The sequence below is a fragment of the Falco biarmicus genome, chromosome 12 (assembly GCF_023638135.1).
Source record: "Falco biarmicus isolate bFalBia1 chromosome 12, bFalBia1.pri, whole genome shotgun sequence".
NCBI lineage: Eukaryota > Metazoa > Chordata > Aves > Falconiformes > Falconidae > Falco > Falco biarmicus.
The window spans coordinates 31192660-31214972 of NC_079299.1; the positions used below are offsets into that span (position 1 = coordinate 31192660).

Genomic DNA, 22313 nt, shown 5'->3' on the forward strand with positions numbered 1-22313 from the left:
TTGAGAGAGCAGGAAAAAAATCAAAGACAGACTGATAAGCCCCAGTCAGTCAGCTCACACAGCAATATTATTTCTTTCAGTGAGTTAAGATGAAGATCTTCCAGCTGAAGAGCATATAGGCCTTCCTGTAAAGACAGTGAAAGACTGCCACTGACCTCCAGAATTTCTGATTTGGCAGATTTTTGTTGCCCGATTGTGCTTGAGGAGATAAGTCCAAATCCCTTGAACAGGCAGCTCCAGGTAGCTCCTAACTTTCAAGATGGATTTCCAGCAAACACGCTTTCCGCCACAACAGCTCCTCCAAGGACAATACCGGGACAGGGACAGGGGGTGACTCCCAGCTGCTTTAACATCCTGCCTGAGGAGGAGGCCAAGCTCCTCCTCAAAAATACAGTCACTTCAGCCAAAAATGTTTGTAACTTGGGGAATGGCTGACACAAATACGTGCTGACTGTCAGGTTCCACGTGAGGCAGAGAATAACTGCAGCTATTCTGATATGCCATCAGTCTATCTTATTACAGGATTGATTTTTGCTATGCCTGACAACCCCACACTTGCTCCTACAAGAGGCACGGTCTTTCTATTTTTAGATATACTGTCAATTTTTTTCCAATATAGTTTCTGCCTGGTTTGATCCTAATTAAGCACCTAAGGTGCACTTTCCAAGTTATGTCAAGGGGAAAATTCCCTTTGATCAATATTTTCTCTCTGCCTATTTTATTCTTGTCTGCAACTGCCAGATTTACCCTGAAATTCAAACAAGCCTCCAGCAACATACCACAATTTGGCATAGTTAGTGCACAGCTACATCCTTTGTGGTCTTCAAGACAGAGATGGTCATGAATTAGGAGTTACCTGGTTGTGGCACCGACAGCTGGCGTCTCCGCTCTTATGAATTATTTAGATCGTTGCATTTACAAAACAACTGCAAGGATCTACATAATGACAAACAAAAAAGCAAATTTGACCTTTTAACGTGTTAAAGTACATCTGCAGGGATGAAAGACACATAAACCATCTCATGCTGTTAGAAGAAGCTATAATATTTACAGTAAGTGATACTCACTCTTGCAACGTTCACCAGCGCTTGTATTTAACTGTGCTGGAGCTTTCATTCTTCTTTACAGAAGCCATGGATTTTTCTGAGATCATTTAAATAACACTTAACAGCTTATCTTGTTTAAAATATTTCCTTTTCCCTACGTGTACTGCACATCAAAAAGAGTTTAAAGCATTTTACTCTGCAACTTAGAGGCTAATTCCTCACTGTCTTGATCACATGCTTTAGTCAAAGGAAAGACTACCAAAATTCAGGGGCAGCCACTCCAGTCTGCCCAGCAGCGGTGTGTAGTAGGCATCAGCACTCGTCAGCCCAGAGGCTGAAAGGTAATAGGCTGAAACTGAAAAAATTCAAGGGAGATATTAGGAAAAAAAACTTTTTAATTGTAACAACAGTGAATCACTGAGACACAGAGCTGTGAAGTCTTTCTGTGTGTCTTTAACAGGCTAGACGGATGTCTGTCAGGATGACACTGCTACCAAGCCTCCCCAGGTCTTGGTAACACCCTGAGGTCTGTTCATACTGGATAGTTCCAAGATTTGTGTCAAAAAGATCAAGCTTAATCAAACTACATCCCTGTAGGAACTGGGATAGGAATTTTCCAACCATTTGGTTCATTCGTGGTAGCGGATAAATTCTTTAATGATCCCAAAAAGCAAGTTCCTGGGTCTCTTTGGTGTTTACTACAGCCTCAGCTATAAGTGCCTTCCTATTTGCAGGGCAGGCAATCCTTTACACTTGGAGCAATCCACCCACTAATAAAATCTGAAGGAGATAAAATTTGTTTGAGAAATGAAGATCGTTTTGCAGTTCCCCTTCATTGTTATGGTACATACAGATTGATATTTGCTTTAATAAGAAGGTTACCACTTGTAGAGCACATCTTTGGTGATGCGCTTGAAGTATCTCCCACTCCACTCCATTCCTTGTCCCCCATCAGAATAGCGAGGGCTGACTGGTACGACCGTATGCTATTTATATTTTCCTAAGCACGTAGACACAATGCAGTGGAATTTATTCCAATATTTCATGAGCATCAAACAAAATCTTTTGCTTTACATTTCTCCCCTACTGCTTACATTTTCTGTTTTCTAACGACTGTCTCACTACAAACCACTAGCTCCAGGCTCTTTTCAATTGATGATGGGAATGGAAAAGAACCCAGACTCAGACGAGAATATTCTCAAGTATTCATAAATATTCCTCAGTCCTCATCTCCCATTCTGGCTGCCTCTGGCCACTCCATCTCTGCAAACAGCTTCCTGGCTTCCTCTCCAGACAACCTGGCAACTTTATAGATCTAAGCATGAAACAGCAAAAAGTCAAGTGCCATGTTTCTGCTGCAGTCAGGTTTGAGCACACAAAGCATGCAAGAAACACACCGTGACAGCTCTGGTTTGGCTGTTAAAGTGTGTAAAGGTTTAGGTGTGGGGCTATTGGGGTTTTATTTATTCAGAACATTTTTTTACTGTTCTGAAGGGCAAGTCACAGAGCTGGTATTGACATTTCTGTGAATGATCTGAGCATTAGTAACAAGATTGCTGAATCGTTACCAGTTAGTATAATTCAGACTCAGATGTCAAAGCTATCAATTTTTCAAACTAAAGAATGGGAAAAGCTCACATCCATGCAGCGCTATGAGGACTAAGGTGGAAATAGTGCTTTTAACTTTCATTAGGTGACCTCACGGCCAGCGAAAAAGAATTTGAACTGGCCATCCAAAAGACAAAGACCTTCTCAGAGCAGGGAGCTGTCACCATCATTCCAGGTCCGAGTTTTCCAAACCACTGGAAGGGCAGATCTCGAAATAGTTGCAAATGAGTATAACACTGAGGTAACAGGCCTCAGACCTTTGGGGGGTTTTGTCCTTTCTCGAGAATAATCAAATTTGTTCCTGGCATAACACTATGAAAGTCACCCCAGGGAAGAGTTTGGACTGTTGGCTGATCAAGGTTTTAATATAAAATGGCATTTTTGCCTTTGAATTTACCATCTGAGACATCACAGTGAAGGGAACAGGCTCAAAAAATGCCAAGACAACAGTACTTAATAAAGGTCTTCCTTTTCCTAACCCAAGTTCTGTTAAAAACAAAGATATTGTAACTAAGTTTTGGAAACGTGTCGTCTATACAGATGGAGTTTTTTCTAGTTCTGCTGCTAAGTATTGTAGTGTCACAGCCCGATAGATCTTCCCCTCACTGAACCACTGCAAACCAGGATGAATCCCTGACCTTGAGATGGAACGCCATTAACTGGTGCTCAGCACCGTTTAAGGCCCTTTGTCCTCCCTGGGGGAAAGGGCATGAAGGCTCACTTGTGCTTGGTAAGGATTGAGGCAATTTTAGCCCTAAACTGAGGGTGGTTTAGATGCACATTATTAAACCAAGTGGTTTGATAGAAAAAAATACCTTAATGAGATTCAGTTGCTTCTTCATCCAACTTTGTTGTGGGTATTCATAATAAATTATGGTAGATGTCATTCTGATGAAGACAAAATGAAAAAACACTCGACATTATCACAAGCGAACAATGTTACCTTAGTCTTAGTCATGGCACCCATTGTTACTTTTCTTTGCTTTTTAACTAGTTCCAAGGTAACTATTCCCTGGTGTTGCTTGTGTTCATACTTTCCAATTTGTATTTTAGTCAGCATGATGCACATTAAATTTGCCAATGGGAAATTGCTGGACTACGATTACACAGCAGGTTAATAATACAGCTTCCATGTGCCTAAATCCATTCCTACTCCATACTCACAGGAACAAAAGTAGCACTGTTCAGTAACTTACTGTGCCAAAGACCGTGACCATTTGATACAGCTATGAAGGAAACAACCTTTCCTTGATGGCTACTTTGTGTGGCTCCTGTGGTATCTGGTAGTTTGCAATGAAATAAATAATTGCAAAAATGATAATGTAAAGTAAGACAGGTAGCAAAAATATTGAAAGCATACGTGTCTGTGTAGAAATATATATAGCAGGAGATCATCCACCAGATCCGGCAGTGCAGACTGTTTCTCATCACGTAGTCCAGTATAATAAGCGTTTGAGAGCCCCTATTGCGAGCAAGTATTTAAAGACTAACATTAAAGGAAGAATAAACCTTTCCAACCAATTGTTAAAGTAAAATCAGCAGTGAAGCAACAACAGAAATGGAAGCACAGCTAGAAGAAAATTAAAAACAGCTACCCCAGAATACCTGTCTTAATTAAATGTTAGCTGGGAATACGTGAATTAAAATAGGAATGACATCTGAATTCATAAAAGAGCAACAAAATAATTCAAGATTATTTTGCTGTGAATGATGGTATAATTTACTGAGATTCAAGGCATGTTTGCTGTCTAGACAGACCAGCTTCACACGGACACTTCCTGAGAACAGCTCTGTATGTAGCTGTAGGTAACGCAGCACCCTTTGTGAGCTGATTTACTTGGTCACACCAGAGTGTCTAACCAAGCTACCAGACACCTGTATGGTTTGGTTGCAAAAAAGAACATGTGGATTTTTTTAGGCTGTAAAGAAATGTACAAAATTAATTGCAAGAATGTCTCAGTATCTGGAAAGCCAAAAGAAGATGCTGAAGTGCGTATGGTAGTCTGGAGAGAGGGAGAACCTCAAAAAGCAAAACATTTCTGCGCTGGGGAATTTTTCCAATGTTTTCTCCAATTCCAAGCGTGTGTACAAATTGAACACCTCAAAGCCCCACAAAACAGCAAGATACAGTGAGATGAAATACAATGTAAAAGTTATTTAAAATTATTAGAAAAACTAAAATTACAGATAGGGCCTTAAAAATCAAAGAATCAAGTTTATGTCAACCATATCTTTCCAGAGCTAGACAATTCACTAGAAAAGCGTGGAAAGTACTGCACCGGGCCACAAGTGCTATACCTCACATATGCATTCATTTATATTGCCGTAGCACCTGAGCTCTTTGGCTGCAAGGTGATAAACACAGACTTAGTATTTCTCATAAATATAGACTTAATATTTTTGCCCATGTGCTAATGCATAGTTAAGTGCCATTCACTGATATGTCATGTAAGAATAATGTAGCCCTTCTGGAACCACTTACCAGTTAATATTTCTACCCCTGCCCTCCTGATCCCTTCACACAGCTTTGAAACTACAGGCCCCCCTAAGAAATAGGCTCCAGCACACGCCCAGTGCTCAGTTTTGAATGCCTGTTTTTCCTGTGCTGTATCATTGCCTACCTCCTTCAGTCTGTTTTCTGAATACACAACTGGGGTTTTAAGCACCATTTTTTTTTTCTTTTTTCTATACTTTGCTCCACTGGTACCACAAACTCATTTTTCTAAATGGATGTATTTGCTCCTGAGTGCCCCTCTGGGCAAGGCCATGTTTTAGCAGCACTGCAAGAGAAGAAATGCAGCCTGATACTCATTGAAAGTCTGTTGATGGTCTCAGACTCTCCTGGTATTGAAGATTCATCGGTTTCTTTTTCCGTGAGAATGTATTTGAATGCAGTATTTTGAAAGTAGAGCTATAGGTACCAATTATATCCTAGCAAAGTTTGTGTCTGCATACAAAATTTCTGTTGTGGTGAGATGGTATTAAATTCACTGGTACATTGCCAGAATTTGCAAATATTAACTATAAATTCTGACACAGTGACAAAAGCATGTTTTTGCGGTGTGTTGGAGCCTCAGAAGAGGATATTTGCACACTCACTTCTCCTTCATTGCACAGAAGGAAAGCACACCCTGCTCCACAGAACTGCATTTACGCAGGAGAGCTTGGGAACCAGCATTTAAAAACAAAACAAAACAAAACAAAACAGAAAACCCCACAAAATACCAAGGGATTTCTTTTTAGGGCTAGCAATACCTACTGCAATGTGTCACACCAAAACCAACTGGCCAGCTTGGACTCGCTCAGCACTGTCTACTTAGGCCCTTAGACCTGCTGCTTTGTCACCATTTCTTCTGATTCTGTGCTGATGTGTCGACAAATCAGGGCATATTTTCAGGCTCACATTAGGTTTTTCAAATGTGGATCATGAGTCTCTGATCTTGCTTAATTTTTAAGAATAATCAAGTACAAGCACCAAAGGCACATACGTGTTACTAACAGTTGAAAGTCAGAGGACTTCAGGCTTCCAAATATCTTCGAACACTGACATGAGCTGGTATATTAAGTCACACGGGCACTTTTAAAAAGTTTATTAGTCATCCTGCTCTTGTACAAATATGCCCTTGGTATCTGCTGCTTTAACATCAACCACCAACATGCTATTGCTTTGCACAAGGCATGGTTTCCCCTGCACTTGCAGCTCACCCACCACCTGGAGAGGAGTGCTGTAAAACAGTGAAGAGAAACACCACACAGAAGTAATAAACTGGGAAGAGCAAATACCTGAGGTGGGTGTGCCATACACCAAAACACGTCTATCAAAATAATAACAGGACACAAGTCAATAAATAAGTGCTGATCTATAATACAGTTCCCAGCTTCCAAATGTAAAGATGTGTGAAATGAATTGCCTGGAGGAGCAGGTTATGGGGAGTGAAAGAAATGGCAATTCATACCATATAACGAGAAAGAACCTGCATTTATTTACTATACGAGGCAGCTGGAGCCTGCAGCCAGCAGATCTGAACTCAAAAAGGAGAATATGAAACTCAGAAAACAGCAGTGTAATGGAGGGTGTTGACTGAAATAAAATTATTCTGTTAGAGAACAAATAAGAAAAAAGAATAATTAAGGATGAATATTAAATAAAGGCTAGAGAAGTTGAAAAGGGTAAGTTCAGCAAAAAAAGGTCGTAAGGATGGAGCAGTACATGGTCTGGTGGAAAGCAAGGACAGCAAGTCCATGCTGGTGCTGTTTCTACATTCTTCATACAGGAAAAAAACCTGGAAGCAAGCCTGAAGTAAAGCAAGAAAAATACTGTGTACAAGAAACAAGGCAAATCCTCTACGTTTAGTTTATTTCAGCATCACAGAGAATTTGCCCTAAAGATCAAAACGCCTGTGCCTTTTAAGGCAACACCAGAGGATAAAGCAATAACAGCAGGAAACAAAACAATAACCATACTAAAGCGACAGTAGAGACAGTTCATCCTCAGCCAAGGGAGGAGATCCACTTTCCTTATGTTACCATCTCTGCAACTCCATGGGTTCAAGCAGATTATTTTCAATTTTGAGCAGCTCTGCCGAGGGCATATTTGCAAGGACAGCAAGACAAGACACAGAGAAGGCGGCCACTTGGTTTTCCCCTCTGACCACTGTGGTCTTGGGTGCTCTCCCAGGCACACATCTTTCATGTTCACCCCTTTCAGTATCTGTAATGGGAACTTCATAAATTGTAGCAGTCCCACCTGATGTCTATGAGCTGGAGAATTTGTCCCTGCCTATTTTTCTAGGCAACTTTGGGGAGAAGGTCATAACTGGAGAGCCAAATACATTGCCCTGAGAAAAAAACGAGGTTAGTTATGGTATTTCAAAGAGAAATATTCAAAGCCTTTGCATATGAAAAATTAATAAGATGACCAAACATTTGAAAGCTGAATAAATAACATTTCCCTAGCAAAAATAATGCTGAATGATCTGAAACAAAATAAGGGCATCCATCCAGCAAGAAGGAAAAGATAAGCTGTTTTCCTCTCTAAACTTCCCCAGCTTTCATTAGAGATCACACAATTCAAAGAGGATTGAGTTCAAAAAGGACTTTAGCATTTGAGTCCTACCTTGATCACAGCACATTTCCTTGGGAGACAGAAAGCAGGAAATATCAGTTACATTCCAAGATAAGGCGACACATCAGAAAGCACGGGACTCATCCTGCACCTTGGTGCACGAGTTTTTTGCCCAGGACCCTCTGGACTGCCACTCCCCACCCACTGCAGCTGCGCAGGCAGCTTGCCTTTCCAGCCACCTCCATAATATTCCAAGTGGCAACAAAAATATACGTGATCCCCACCTGTCAATGGGAAATTTCACCTATCCCTTACAAAACTGGCCCTGCTGCTACCTGCACCTTGCAGCAATCTCCCATTTTCTTGCTCACTCTTGAGCAAGTCCTGTTACTCTCCAAGGGAAGGAGGTCTTCCCCTCCTGCCATAAGGTCCTCCTACCTGACCTCTGCTTTAATGTAAACCAACCCAACTGTCACAGTTATGTTTACTATCAAGTGGTTTCCCACATAAGAAGTAAAATAGTCAGAGGAGACGGAAAGACACATCCTACAATTCAGGTAGCTGGAAGTCCTGCCTTAGTGCTTGATTGGGAAGCAGATTTTGAGTTATTTATTCAAATTATTATTTTAATTTGAATTACAATTGAATTTTTCACATAACTGAGCTGAACCTGCACATTTAAGGCTGGAACATTCCTACTGAGTGAGGCCTGTCTATAAAAGCAGTGGATTGAATATTCTTATTAGGTTCTTAGGATACTTTTTTCTCCTGAGTTCAAACAGCAGCAACTTATTATGCGGCAGCTTCTCTCCTGAGCTACTGGAAGAATCTGCCTTTCTTCAGAACACAGTACCACCAGCATGCTCATTTTCCCCACAAAACTCCCTCGTTTCAAAATATCAGCTTGACTCACAACTGCATGCTAGATCTGGAAACTCCTTGTATGGCGATGGTAATGAATATACAATACATGCACAATAACAAACAGCTGATGAGTCATTCCCAAATTTGTCATATATTAACTTCACAGCCAGTCTCCACTGGAAGAGAAAGGTGGTGCTTTACAAGAGCTTTAGAAAAACTCAGGGGACACAATGAACTTTCAGCTTGTTCACCAAAAGGTATGATTTGGCAATATCAACAACGTTCAGAAAATGTCAGGTTAACACATTTAATTTCCTGAGGTTTTCTTTGCCATAGTCAGAAAATACACAGTCCTACCCAGTTTGCAAATAAAACAGTAGCTCAGATATGCCTATATAAAGCTGCCTGCAAAACTACCACAAAAACTGGAGAAGCCTACAGAAGATACTTTTGCAGTGGGTAGCTTTACTGTGATGTCTGATAGTAATAGCACAAACTAATTTTCTTATTCTTTCATTTAAAAAAAACTTCTTTGGCCATAGCAAGCTGGCAAGTTGAAACCACTGAGACCGAAAGGGATAGGCAAGGAAGGAGAGGCAGTGGGTAGCCCTATATGTTGGATAGTTTTGATTGTCTATAGCTTAATGATGGTGACAATAGGGTTGACTGTTTATCGGTAAGAATCAGGGGGAAGGCAAACAAGGCAGATATTATGGTGGGAGTCTGTTATAGACCACCCAGCCGGGATGAGGAGGCAAGTAAAAAAATCTATAAGCAACTGGGATAAGTCTCACAATCGCTAGCCCCTGTTCTTGTGGGGGACTTGAACTTTCCAGATGTCTTCTGGAAATACAATACAGCAGAGAGGAAACACTCTGGGAGGTTCTTGGACTATACGGAAGAGAAACTGGCTGCTCATGGCTTGGACAGGTGTATGCTTTGCTGCATAAAAAATGTTTAGATGGCCAAGCCCAAAGAGCAGTGGTGAATGAAGTTACCTCCAGCTGGCAGCTGGGCACAAGTGGTGCTCCCCAGGGCTCAGTACTGGGGCCAGTCCTGTTTGATATCTTTATCAATGATCTGGACAAAGGGATCGAGTAAGTTTGTAGGCAACACCAACTTGGGTGGGAGTGTTGATCTGCTGGAGGGCAGGAAGGCTCTACAGAGGGATCTGGACAGGCTGGATCGATGGGCCAAGGCCAAGTGTATGAGGTTCAGCAAGGCTGAGAGCCGGGTCCTGCACCTGGGTCACAGCAACCCCACGCAACCTACAGTCCTGGGGAAGAGTGGCTGGAAGGAAAGCTGCCCCACAGAAAAGCACCTGGGAGTACTGGGCCACAGCCAGCTGAGTACGAGCCAGCAGCGTGCCCAGGTGGCCAAGAAGGCCAGTAGCTTCCTGGCTTGTGTCAGAAAAAGTGTGGCCAGAAGGACTAGGGAAGTGAGCAGCCCCCTGCACTCAGCACCGGTGAGGCTGCCCCCCGAATGCTGTGCTCAGCTTTGGGCCCCTCACTGCAGGGCAGACACTGAGCTGCTGCAGCGTGTCCACAGAGCCACAAAGCTGGTGAAGGGGCTGGAGAACATGTCTCATGATGAGCAGCTGAGGGAGCTGGGGGTGTTCAGCCTGCAGAAAAGGAGGCTCAGGGGAGGCCTTATCGCTCTCTACAGCTGCCTGAGGGGAGGCTGTAGCGAGGTGGCAGTCTCTTCTCCAAGTAACAAGTGATAGGGCAAGAGGAAATGGCCTCCAGTTGCGCCAGGGGAGGTTTACATTGGTATTGGGGAAAACATCTTCACCAAAAGGCTGGTCAAGCACTGGAACAGGCTGCCCGGGGAGGTGGTCGAATCGCCATCCCTCAAAATATTTAATTAAGATGCATAGACATGGCACCTGGGGACATGGTTTAGTGGTGGATTTGGCAGTGCTAGGTAAATGATTGGACTTGATGATGTTAAAGGTCTTTTCCAACCTAAACAATTCCATGATTCTATGAAATACAGCCTGACAGACTGAATTCCCATATAAGACCCAGGCTTTGATAAAAATCAGAATATTCCCATAATTCTGTGTGACAGTATTCTGGTTTAATCCTCACTTCCTCCATTGTCTGGGTGTCTGAGTAGGCGTGCACAGAAGTGATAATGACAGTATATTACTATTGCTTCATTTTTAGCCCCTTATCCTAAAGAAATAAAGGTAATGTAAATACATTCCGTGGAAAACTGGCTTATTTATTTTCCTCACCAAATTTTGAGCTCAGTGCTCAGCTTCAACAAAATCTGTCCAAACAGTGGCAGTCTTCAAGGTATCGGTTGCCAGAAAACTGGTAACAGAGAGCCGGCCCCTCCATGGGGCTGCAGGCAGCTAACAAATGCACTGGAAACAAGAAATCCTGTTATTTACATGATTTAATTGTCAGGTTGCTTTGTTCAGGGATGTTTGCAACTATTCCTGCTTTCCACTAGAAAAATGTTTTAACAAAGTAAAAACAGTATTTGACCTGTATCTGAAAGAAATCTGAAAGGAAAGCTTTCCCTTGCCCCCAAACCAGAGAACTGATAATAGCAATTAGTTAGAAATAGAGTTAGTTTATAATGTTTACATTTTTTTATAATTTTATATTATAAATGTTATAATTCTTTTATAATTTTAGTAGTGTTTATTGTTGCTGCTTTTTTTTTTTCCATAGAAACTCACCCATTGCAACTGGGCCTGATATTTACCTATGGGTGCACAGGCTGTCAGTGTGTTCAAACCCACAAAAGCTTCCTAGTGATGCTCCTCTGACTGAACTCATACAGGTTCTCTCATAGATGCTCTAGCAAGAGCCACGCTTTTGCCTTCTATCACCGTGTTTTCACCTTGTAAGTTGGTGTTGGACATGATATAGACTGTTCTTCCCCAAATCTTCCCCACATACCTTCTACCAGTACAGATTGCTGCTCCCTGCTGCATGCAGAAACAGGCCAGGCTCTGACTGCTGCTTGGACCCAGCTTTGAGGCACCAGAACAGGTCCCAGTACTTCTGCGTGTCCACTTTCATGTGGTGGAGCTGCTGCTATCTCCCCCACACAGGCTTCATTTATTCAGTGCCCTAGGATTAAAACAGCTTTATAGAAATAAAGGCTTTTTTTTCTGGAACAATTCAAATTAAGATGCTGGAGCATGTAATTATCCTACATGTGTCTGAAATCAAGGAGAGCCAGTCAGATGCCTATCTGTAACGGTATGTTATTTTCACAGCATGTAATTTTCAGATCACGCACATCAATATTATAATTGGGTTAGGGAAGCAGAGGCTATCTTTATTTACATACATTTCTTTTAGCTCAGAGAAGTGCTACAATTTCCCTTCTCCTTGGTAAATATTTTTCTCTCAAAACCTGCATCATGTTATGATGACTGTATGGCTGCATTTTGTTTGAGATGGATGCCCCATGGCTGCGAAACCTCTGCTTGCTGCAGAGGTGATTTACTTGGTAAATTAATTCTAATTGCAGGCATATTTCCTGCAAAGCTGGTGGGACAGTAACCTTGGTAGATTGAAATTTTGTGATTTTGATCAGATAACACTCCAAACCTAAACATTCACAATTCCCAGAAATACAATGAGATTTGCTTAAAAAACCCCATCTAATTTAAAAAAAAAAAAAAAAAAAAAAAGGGAAAACCCACAAGCCTTGCAAAACAACAGCACACATTGTTTCCTGGACCATACCATTTCAAGACCGAATAAAGTTTTGTGTCTTGGGGCAGATTAACACAGACATCAGTGGAACCTTTTCCGCAGCTGCACTGATCAAGCTTGCCAGAATAGGATTTTTGGTGTCTAGTACAAGCCCTTATCAGAGTCTTGTATTTGGGTTGAATTTTTTTAGCAGGTTACTGACTTCCATCTGCTTAGCTTCATGAAATTTGTATCAACATAATAATTTGTGGGACTTCTGCTCTTCTTTCTTGTGAGCTTCCATTGTAATTGGCCAATGAGTTTAAAAGTTATAAACCTATGGAGAAGCAGAAGAGAGGCAAAGAGTTTCCTTTAGAGAAAAGGTGACTAAGATAAGTGCACACTATGACTTTGTCCTCCAGTTTCAGAGTCGTTAGAAAGCACTCAGGTGATGTTATCAATTTGTTTTCAACATGAAGACTTTTTTTTTTTTTTTCCTTGTGAAAAATGCCATCTTAGATCTAAAAGCCTCTGGAGCACGATTTCAAGGAAAACACACGAGAAGCTACAGAATGTTTGAGCTCATTATTAACACTAAAATCGGTATTGTGCTGGTAACAGTTGTGCATACTCTAATATAGCAGCCACTTTCCTAGCTAAAAGGTAAGTTTTATTTCTGGTTTTTTTCATGTCTTAGTGCTATGGAATCTGAGACTGTTAATGTCAGTGTCAGCTGAAATCACGTGCAGTTCTGGTACGATGAATAGTTGTTTATTTGGAACTGGTTTAATACAAAAACGGCCCGAGAAAGCATAATACAAAAAAAGGACAAAAAGTAAAGATCAGCAGAATGGATTTTTTTTTCCTTGGCAAAACAGCTATACTGAGATTTCTGTGTGATTTACTTTAAATATAGAGGGGTTTATAGGCTTGTCTTCAAGTTTTCATTCCAACACCTATGAAAACCACGTGTGCAGAGGAAAATATAATAAATATGAAGTTGGGGTTTCTTTTACAGAGTATCACGATGCATTAGTCACAACTCCAGATGACTCCATTATAGAAGATTTCCTAACCATTTTTTGTTTTTTCAGCTGTTCTGCTGATATTTTCATTGAAGTTTGCTCCTGACTTTTCTGCAATATATTCCTTGCCTAAGGAGCTTTCTGCTTACAGAGTTTTCTACACTGACCTTAGTACTGTCCTTGCCATAATGTGCATCTCACAGAGGAGCCCATTGCTCTGATAATGCCACTAAGTAGAACTGGGGGCTCATAAATTCATGTCTCTTTCACAGTGGGGTAACTCCATGGAAACTTGATCTAAACAAAGCTTTTGAGATTCAACCTATGCAAAGCATCTATTTGTTCACAAATGCAACTGTTTCCTTTCAAGACGTAATGACTAATAATAATAAAGTGAATCAGTGATCTCTGCTGGACTTCGGGAAGCAACATATTTTGGCAAGTTATCTGGTTTGTGCAGAATAAAGGTACTCAAATCATGTCCAGAAGCGTGCTTATAGTGCCAAGTCCCGTGTTGAAAATAAAAGCAAAAAACTCTTTTGAGTAATCTAAACACATCTAACAATGTTCTTAAATAAAGACTTGGATTTGTCTTTCATGTGGCTTTTCACTTAGAAATGTCCATTTTCTTTCCTTTTAAAAAAAATGTTCTTGCAATCAAACTGAGACCTTCCATTTTAGTTTGACTTGAAGCCATTTTTAAAAAATTTTGAAATTATTACTATAACATTCATAACTGCCAGTGAGCTGAAAAATAAGTTTCCAAACAGCTCTGATTCACTTATTGTTATTCTGCAAGTCTGGCTATTACAGATGTTTCAGAATTTTCCGCTGGGAGTCTCTGATCACCAGAATGAAATGATCAATTGCTCTAATTTAGCTTTTAAACTGAACTGAATCAGATTCTCTATGATGTCCTTGTTCATGGGTTTTCAAAACCCAGACTCTTAGAAGAGGAGGGGAAAGGTACTTATATTAAGAGGTGGCTGCAACACAGCGGGCCAATTTCCTGCCATTTAACATCACAATAGTGGAGTCACTGCTAATAACAAATTCAATTTATAAATCCATTAAAACAACAAAACAGCCTTATCTGCTATATAAAAAGTAATGGGTTTGTCCTAGAAGAAAAGATGTTTGTTTCAACAAGACAGGAAAGAGAGTTGTTCTTGTGATTACTGTCCTTTTTGCCCTCTTTGCTTATACAATACACAAGATTTGTAAACCTTCTTACTTCAGAGGCCTGTTTCTGCCCTCAGCTGTTCTCATGAAAACCTGCTTAAAGCAAGAACTGAACCAACATCTAATTGAGGGCAGAGGCTGACCCAGATGTGTTCAAGCTGAAAGACTCAGGGGCTCTGCAGGAATTCAAGCAAAAATGGGAATAAGTAGCAAAGGAGGGACTGGCGTTGCTGTGTGCCTTGCACTCCCTGCTTGCCCAAACCCAGAGGGGTTTTGCCCCATCTGAACTGCCAATGCCACAAGCTGCAACCAGCACTGGACACACACAGCTCCCGCAGGTATCTCCACACCAGATTTTATTTATGGTGCCTAACACAGTAGTCCCCATAGGTAGGGCATGTAAATATTACTGCAATGCTGATAGTGGTGCTAATAGTACAACTGGTTAGAGTCAATTACAGCTACAGGTTTTGATTGCGCAGATTCTGTGTTCAAAACATCACAGTAAAGATTGTAAAGGCAAATACCAAAACCCTAGATCATTTTATACATCTTTCAGCAGAAATCTTTGAGCCTTGCCAACAAAATTACAGGAATGAATGATGCAGACATTTGATAGGGTAATTATTCTTAATTAGATTTTGACACCATTTTGGGGAGACAGGCATTTGAGTCATGAAGAGATGTTGTACCAAAATTCACAAAAATGGCAGTTATTGTGTTGAAAAGCCAAATACAGCAGTGTAGCAGTAAGACAGATGATTCCACACAAGCAAGAGGTAAGGAGTCCTGAAGCCACCTCAGCTCTTTCCATCCCCAGGAGGCCTCTTCTGGCCCCCAAGGGGTACATGCCCAGTGCAGAAGTAGTGCTGTCTTGCAGACTCCTCCTTCCATACCCTCTGCTAAATACCCTACAGATATTTCAGATTCGCATTCCCATTTTTCTCGCAAGCCTGTTTGCTGCTATATGCCCTCCTCATCACAGTTTTTGCCTCAGTCTGTACCTTACTCCACCTTAACAATGGTTGTATTTCCTGACACCAGGAATAAACCAACCCAAGTACTCAATAACATGGATGGAAAGAAGGAATAAGCTCCATAGTTATTCCAGGTGGGTGCCATGCCTTGTGCTGCTGCCCGTCCCACAGGCTGTAAGCTGTCTGCAAGGGCAATTGCCACTATAAAGAGTAGAGAAACCACTGTTGGCATGTAATGAAAAGCCAGCAGGTACTCATTTCTTAGATATGGGCTGACAGAGATGGGGAAAAACCGAAGGAAAAGGCAGATTTTAGTCTGAAAATGAGAATTAAGAAAGGTTTGACGTTTCTTTCCTTGCTGCCTGATGGTGAGGAAGAATTTACCACTTTTTCTTCCACTAAATAGAACCATAATTCTATGGAAACTAAAAATGGGATTTGACCTGTTCTTTGCTCTTTATGACTGCATATTCTAATTTCCAGCTTCCTTCCTTTGTGCCTTTCACTTGAATAATTGCGCAGAGTGGTTGGTGTAATGTGTAGTTTAGAGATGTTTTCTCTTCTTCAAGAAGATCCCTCCCCAGGGAATGCAGCCTCCTCATCTATTGCTTTTTTGGCTTTGAATAGCTGAGAGCCACATTAGCATCCCCTTGACTGGAGCATGGACTGGGGCATTGCTCTGCTGGTTTTCATTTTCTTTCATCTGCCTCCTGAACAGCCTTTGGTAATCCTTCTATTTGAAACTTCCTTTTCAAGTGGCTGAATTTCCCATTAACTCATTTACACTATCTGAGGAAGACTAGCACTGAGGAATCAGCCAGCTTGCTCTTTCTCTCTTTTCTCCTCTCTCCTTTTAGCACTCCTGAGTCTTAAATACCTGTCACTGGGGTTTTTTTACTTCTGAGTATTCCAATGGTGTCCATCACCTTCCTTCCACCTTCTGCACTAAGGAGGTGGCAGATACCTCATAAAACAGCACTTGTGCCATGGTTTTTATTCCAGTAAATGTGCTTTGACCAGACCAGAAGCACCAAACTATAACCCCGCAGTAAAGACAGCTCTAATTGAAAGGCTCCTTTATGCTGGAGAAGACCTGCAAGCAAAGCATACATCCAAAGCTGGGCTTCCCCTAGATCTGAAAGCAGTATAGCTATATGTTCGGAACACAGTTAAGTCAATAATGTGTGATCACTTAGTCCTTCCTTATTTAATAAGAATACACCTCTGTGTGTGTGTGCATGTGTGTATATATGTATTTGTTACCTAATAATTCTGTAGTGACTCCTGTGAGAGGCAAGGCCATCAAACACACAGAAATAGGAAAGAGAAAAGCAGGTCCCTTTGCTCTGCACTTGATATGTAACAGAGGAAGCAAAAGTGAAATATTTGGAAATCTAGACCTTCACAAAACCAGCTCTGCCAAGGCCGCCTCTTGACGCAGACTGGGGATGGCTGCTTTCCTGAGCCACCTTCAGGCCTCTACCATGCAGCAAGTGCAAATATCCTGCTTGTAGGAAGTATCTGGAATATAAACTATGACCTATGCCTACACGCTTAAGCCCTGAAATAAATGAGCCAGTAACCTTTCCATGTCCTGCAGTGAAAGAGGAGAAATTTTATCTCCCGTGATTAAATTAGTGCTTGGCCTGCAAAAAAGATGTAGCGTATGATTTCCCTGGATTACTTCTTTGTGAAATACTTCTCTTATTTTCTCTTTAATTCCTCAGTTACAAATAGATTCCCATTTTTGGAGATGACCATACACACTTACAGATTTCCCTTTGCAGATTACATCACCTCCAAGAGTTTTTAATTCGTTGCAGCTCTTGTATTTTTGTTTCCTAACACATTGTGCTGCTGCTACACCAACATATTAGAAACCAAATTATCAAAGGTAAGTGGCAAAGGGGACAGATTCAAGTGAGTGCATTTGCTCAGTTTCCTCATTTCACAGTAGGAGGTCCAGCAGATACATGCATTTTTCAAGGGATCAATAATCCTATTTTTGTCTACTTGCACCCCCAGTGCAGTACAGTATTTCTGTCTTATCGCCATCACATACAAAAGGTTCAATTCTTATCTAGGTACCATGAAGCAACAGGTGAATGTTCATGCACAGGCTTCAAGGAGGTTTAGAATAAGACAAAACAAACTCTTCTCTGACAGTAAACATGGAAACAATAAATTGTCTTAACACAGACCAGTGGTCATGGCCAGTGGAAAATAATGAGCACCCTTGTCTGGTTTCGAGGGATTCCCTAGGGATGCTATGTAACCAGCAAACATTTTTTTGTCTAACCAAGAAAACTCAAGCTGCAGCCCTGTCAGCCTTTCTTGTAGAATAAATGAGACAGAAATACTGAAATAGCAATTATCAGTAGACCCATGAATTATTTAAACAGCTGAATGTTGGCAAGTGCCCATTCACTGGACTGTTTTGAATGCACTACCTACCATAGCTGCCTCTGCATGTAACACATAGGATGAGCATCTTGATAGAGTCGGCCCGAAACTGCACCCTACACTGCTGCAAATGCAACCAGTCCCCCAGATCCAGTGTACCTGATGGTTGCAGCTGAAAATTGGCCCGTCATATTTAATGGGATTACACATCTGTGACTGAGACTGCTATATGCAGTGCTAGCCAAGAAAAATGACAGACTCAATGGAGAGCTAGAAAAATTAGACTAATTATAGGGTGTGGTCTTTGAAACTCTGAAATGAAACTGCCCAGTTTAGTGCCAGACTGTCAGAAAGGGGCATAATTTAGCTCTTTCTGACCCATGGGTAAATCTACTGAAGTCATGGCAAGTTCATGAAAAGGCAGTAGCTTGAGAGCAGAGCAAAATCTTGAGGGAGCGGGGCCTGGAAGGAGCCTCATGCTCCCCATTTGTAAAGACCGCTCCAGAGGCAGCCCCTTCAGGTGAGAGCCCTACTGGAGCAGGGGCAAGGCCAGCCTGAGCCGGGCACCTCCCAGCACGCGCTTGCCCCAGAAACACCACACTCTTCTCACAGAGCCTAGTCACTGCTTTATTCTAATGCAATATTCAGATGCAAAACCAAAAGACCCAAACCCCACAACATTTTCCACCTTTGTCATCATGAAAAAAGAGATTCTGAGTGCAGTAGATTCAGAGTTAATAGCAGGACTTTCAACAGGATATAGGATAAGTGTGGCTGCAACTACACATCTAGACACCAGCTTTACCTCATTTCTATGTCCCAAAACCGAGTGCTGTGTCTTCCTGACTGTGCTGGCAAACCCCTGGCATGGCATACGATGCCAGCGGCTGCTTTTTACTGCATGATTGGCAGTTCAAAGGTGTAAAGCACTATTTCTGCACTAACCTGCTTTGTGGCTGGGATGAATTATATAACATTTGCAGATAGATATTCATCAGTGCAGGCTGACAACATTTGATCTTGTTTAATTCCATAGCAGAAACTAATGAGAAATTTATAAAAGAAGATGAAGAAAGAGGAGGAGATAAAAGACAAAAATGTATTGTTTCTTAAAAAAACCCACAAAAAACAATAAGCAGAACTAGAAAGTAAAAGAAAGAACATTTTTCTGAAACCCTTCAGCTTTTTTGTTCCCAAGGTATATGTGATGGTATTTGTGTCTCCCCTGAGTTTCCTTACCCTTCTCACTAACTCTGCATTATCAGTTCCTCTAACTGCAGAGAGAAAAAAACCAGAGTACATTAAATCTGATTTCTCCTTTTAGTCCATTTTCCCAGTATACTTTTGCAGACTGTATTATTTACCATTAAACAATTTTATATTCAACACTTCAGGAGACATTTTCTTCAGTAAGAGTTTTGTTTGTTACTCTAAGATGCAGCTGCTGACTTTAAAGCAGAGGGGATTTTAACAGCAGTCAGCAGAAATGTCACTAGGTATAAGTAACTCTTCCATAATAAATACAGAAAAGTCTATTTAATTGGCATAGCTCTGGTAGAATGGGAGAGGTGGCAGCTAAGGGCTGTTCTCTCCATGTAATACAGGGACAGGGGAACACGTGGCAGCTAGTGGGAAGTGAAGGGAAGCTGCAGAGTACATGTCACATTGTTAATCTGTTACCCTATTGCACCTGTAACACAGATGGGGTGTGAAGGGCGTTATTGAGTTATTTTTCTAATATATCCTAAAGCTATCATTGAGCAGAGAAGAGAAAGAAGGCCATGTAGTTTTTCAGGTACGTTTCTTATGGTCAAAAGCTCAAGTTAATGATCTCAAATAGCAATACCTCAATATCTTCTGCAAACAAGTCTCATACTCTTGGCTGCACCTGTTTTACCTTTAGTAACCTTTTCTCAGGCTGACTTTAAGATGCAAAATACTGCCTAGTTTTGGCTCCCAGAGGACCAGAATGATAACAGTATCATAGAAAGGAGAGTGGGAAGAGATCCTACAAGGTCAGTTACTCCCTTCTCTTCCTCAAGGCAGGATCAGCTCTGCTAAATCAATTGTGGCACTATTTGTCTAAAGTGTACTGAAAAACCAAACTGCATACATTAAGTTTGCAATGCCAGAGTCTGATCTTTAATAACTCTCCTGTGAACAGCACTTTTCCCTGACCACTCGCTGCGTGCAGCCCCAGCGTTAGCCGAGCAGGACAGCAGTGGACCCCCTTGCAGCAGTAATTTTCATGTGTCTGAGACTTCAAAGCAGGATAACTACACGGTTCCCCTAAATACAGGTTAGAAATGAGGCTAGACATTGAGGACTTACTATTGGCATTCTGTAATTTACTTCCCGTACTCTCAGAATGATTTTATCTTTTCCCTGCTAAACGAGGAAATGCTTAATCCTTGTGTTAACCTTCTTTTGATATTCCAGGATTCTCATTTATTTCGGTCCCTCACAGCTTAAAGGCAACAGTGAATGAAAGCCCCATGGAATAATCTTAATGAAAGGCTAATGAGTTTAAACAAGCCTCTGTCCTACAAACACAACATAAACCATAGGATTCATTTAAAATACCACCAGGCATATTCATACCAACAAATGGTTTTGCTTCATGCAACACTTTCACGCTACAACAAAACGTGTTCACATTGCAAAGCCAAAGGCAAGGGCTGACACACTGGAGCGTGGGAATAGTGTGTGCCAACCTCTCCCCTTTTCCACTTCTTGGTTTTCCTATCACACCTACTAACTTGATTTGGAAAGAACTGAAAAACTCATCTATCCACCACACCACAGCAATGGCTCCTACCAGTGGCTGCACTCACAGAAGGTTTTCAGAGATCCTTAAATCCAAAGAAGACTTAAAGTAACATTAAAAACAGAGAGAAAGGTTCAAGTAATACTTTTCCATTGCTGTGTTACAGCGGTAATAACTATATATCTTCAAGGCTGCTAAAATAACAGCAATGTTTTTTCTTGAAAAAGAGTGGTGTTGAAATTTCATTTAAAATCATCCAAAACACACTCAGCTAGAGGTGATAAGAAGGTTAAAAAGCCAAAGCAGTAAGAAAAAAGCTGATGAAAAATGGAAAATTCAACCAGTTGTTAATAAAACAAATCAGTCATGGTATGTCCATGGACTGAGGAGAAATCTTGTGCACTTTTGAGAGAAATCATAATGTACGAATGTTTATGGACCATTTCAATGCTTTCTATTGCCCCTTTTCAGAGTCACTATGAACCAATGCCTGCCAGAACAGGGTCAAATACGTTCCCTTGCTCAACAGAAAGAAAAAGCAAAAGTACCAAACAAATTCTTGCTCCCCAGTGTTTACGCATTAAGCTCTTCAGTCACTTGGACATTCATGGATATGTTATCCCACTCTTTTATAACAATATATATTAAATTATCCTGCCTGGCCCTGTAAAGGAGAAAGCTTGGACAGAGGCCAGCAACCAGCTGAGAGGTCTCCTTGCCAAGTCTGTCAAGTAAATTGATTTTTCTCCAAGATCTTTGGGCTCCTTTGAGCAAAAAAAAAAAGGCCCATATTTCATCTCCTTTTTGCTGAAGGTCTTGGAGCAAAAGGACACAAAGTGCCACCCAGGGACCACTGATGACCTACAAAACTTTTGGATGTGGCCTAAGCTTGGGCCATCTTGACAACACATACCACTCACCCAGACAGTTGCACTGTCCTCTGCAGCTGGGCTGAGCTGTGGTATGTTGTCCAGTCACTCAAGGGACCGGAGATGTCAATCAAAGTCCAAAAACCCAGCCCCTTCCTCAAAAATATAGTCAAGATCCAAAGGGCAGCATATTGCATGGCAGCAAGTCGGGAGCAAGGTGAGTCCCCCCCATGTATGCATCTCCTCATGCTGAAGATAAACTTTGCTATACAGCACCCACATCTGTTGCCCCAGCTGCTATCCAGCCCACTGTAAGCAGCATTTTGGGAATGTCCAGGGCACAGTGTTTGCTCCTGGAGCTGAAAGCTTACATAGACAGCAATGTAGTCTGGCACCAGCGGCAGCCAATGAAAGATCAGCTGTGAAGGATCTCATTCACTTCTGAGATACAAATGCATCGGGCTGCCTGCTTGTTTACTGCAGATATTTTTAAGGTACCGTGCTTGGTGGTTTTTTTATTTTCCTTTCCATCATACAGCTGTTCCTCAGTTCATAAACAGTTCTGGAAATCCATAAAAATTAGTAGGCTTGTAAAAAAGTAAATTGAAGATATTTGTTGCACCAGGGTAAGCTATAACATATCACTCTGGTGCATCATTGCCTCAAGTGAAAATAACTAGGAAAGATTTATTGTGTACCCTCAAGAGCAGTGGAGGAAATAAAATCTGAAGCCAAAGGCTTTCCACTGGAAATACCCACATTTCTGCTTTTGTCCAGGCAGCTCTTATCACTTCTGAGTTCTGCAGAGAAGCGAAGCATAATAAAGACAACAGCTTTCATAACAC

The 22313-nt window shown here is 41.3% G+C and overlaps 1 protein-coding gene across 7 annotated transcripts in view; it reads right to left on the reverse strand.

Moving 5' to 3' along the window:
• The window catches only part of CCDC85A (coiled-coil domain containing 85A), a 196177-nt gene that overhangs the window by 46759 nt on the left and 127105 nt on the right, over nucleotides 1–22313 (reverse strand). For 6 of the 7 annotated variants that reach the window (XR_008824885.1, XR_008824884.1, XR_008824881.1 and 3 more), the window contains 3 exons: nucleotides 11499–11672; nucleotides 3470–3542; nucleotides 857–936 (listed from right to left, as the gene is read on the reverse strand). The gene's annotated coding sequence lies outside the window, so the exon portion shown is untranslated. The remainder of the gene's footprint in view (nucleotides 1–856; nucleotides 937–3469; nucleotides 3543–11498; nucleotides 11673–22313) is intronic. The other variant, XR_008824886.1, reaches the window with a different exon arrangement.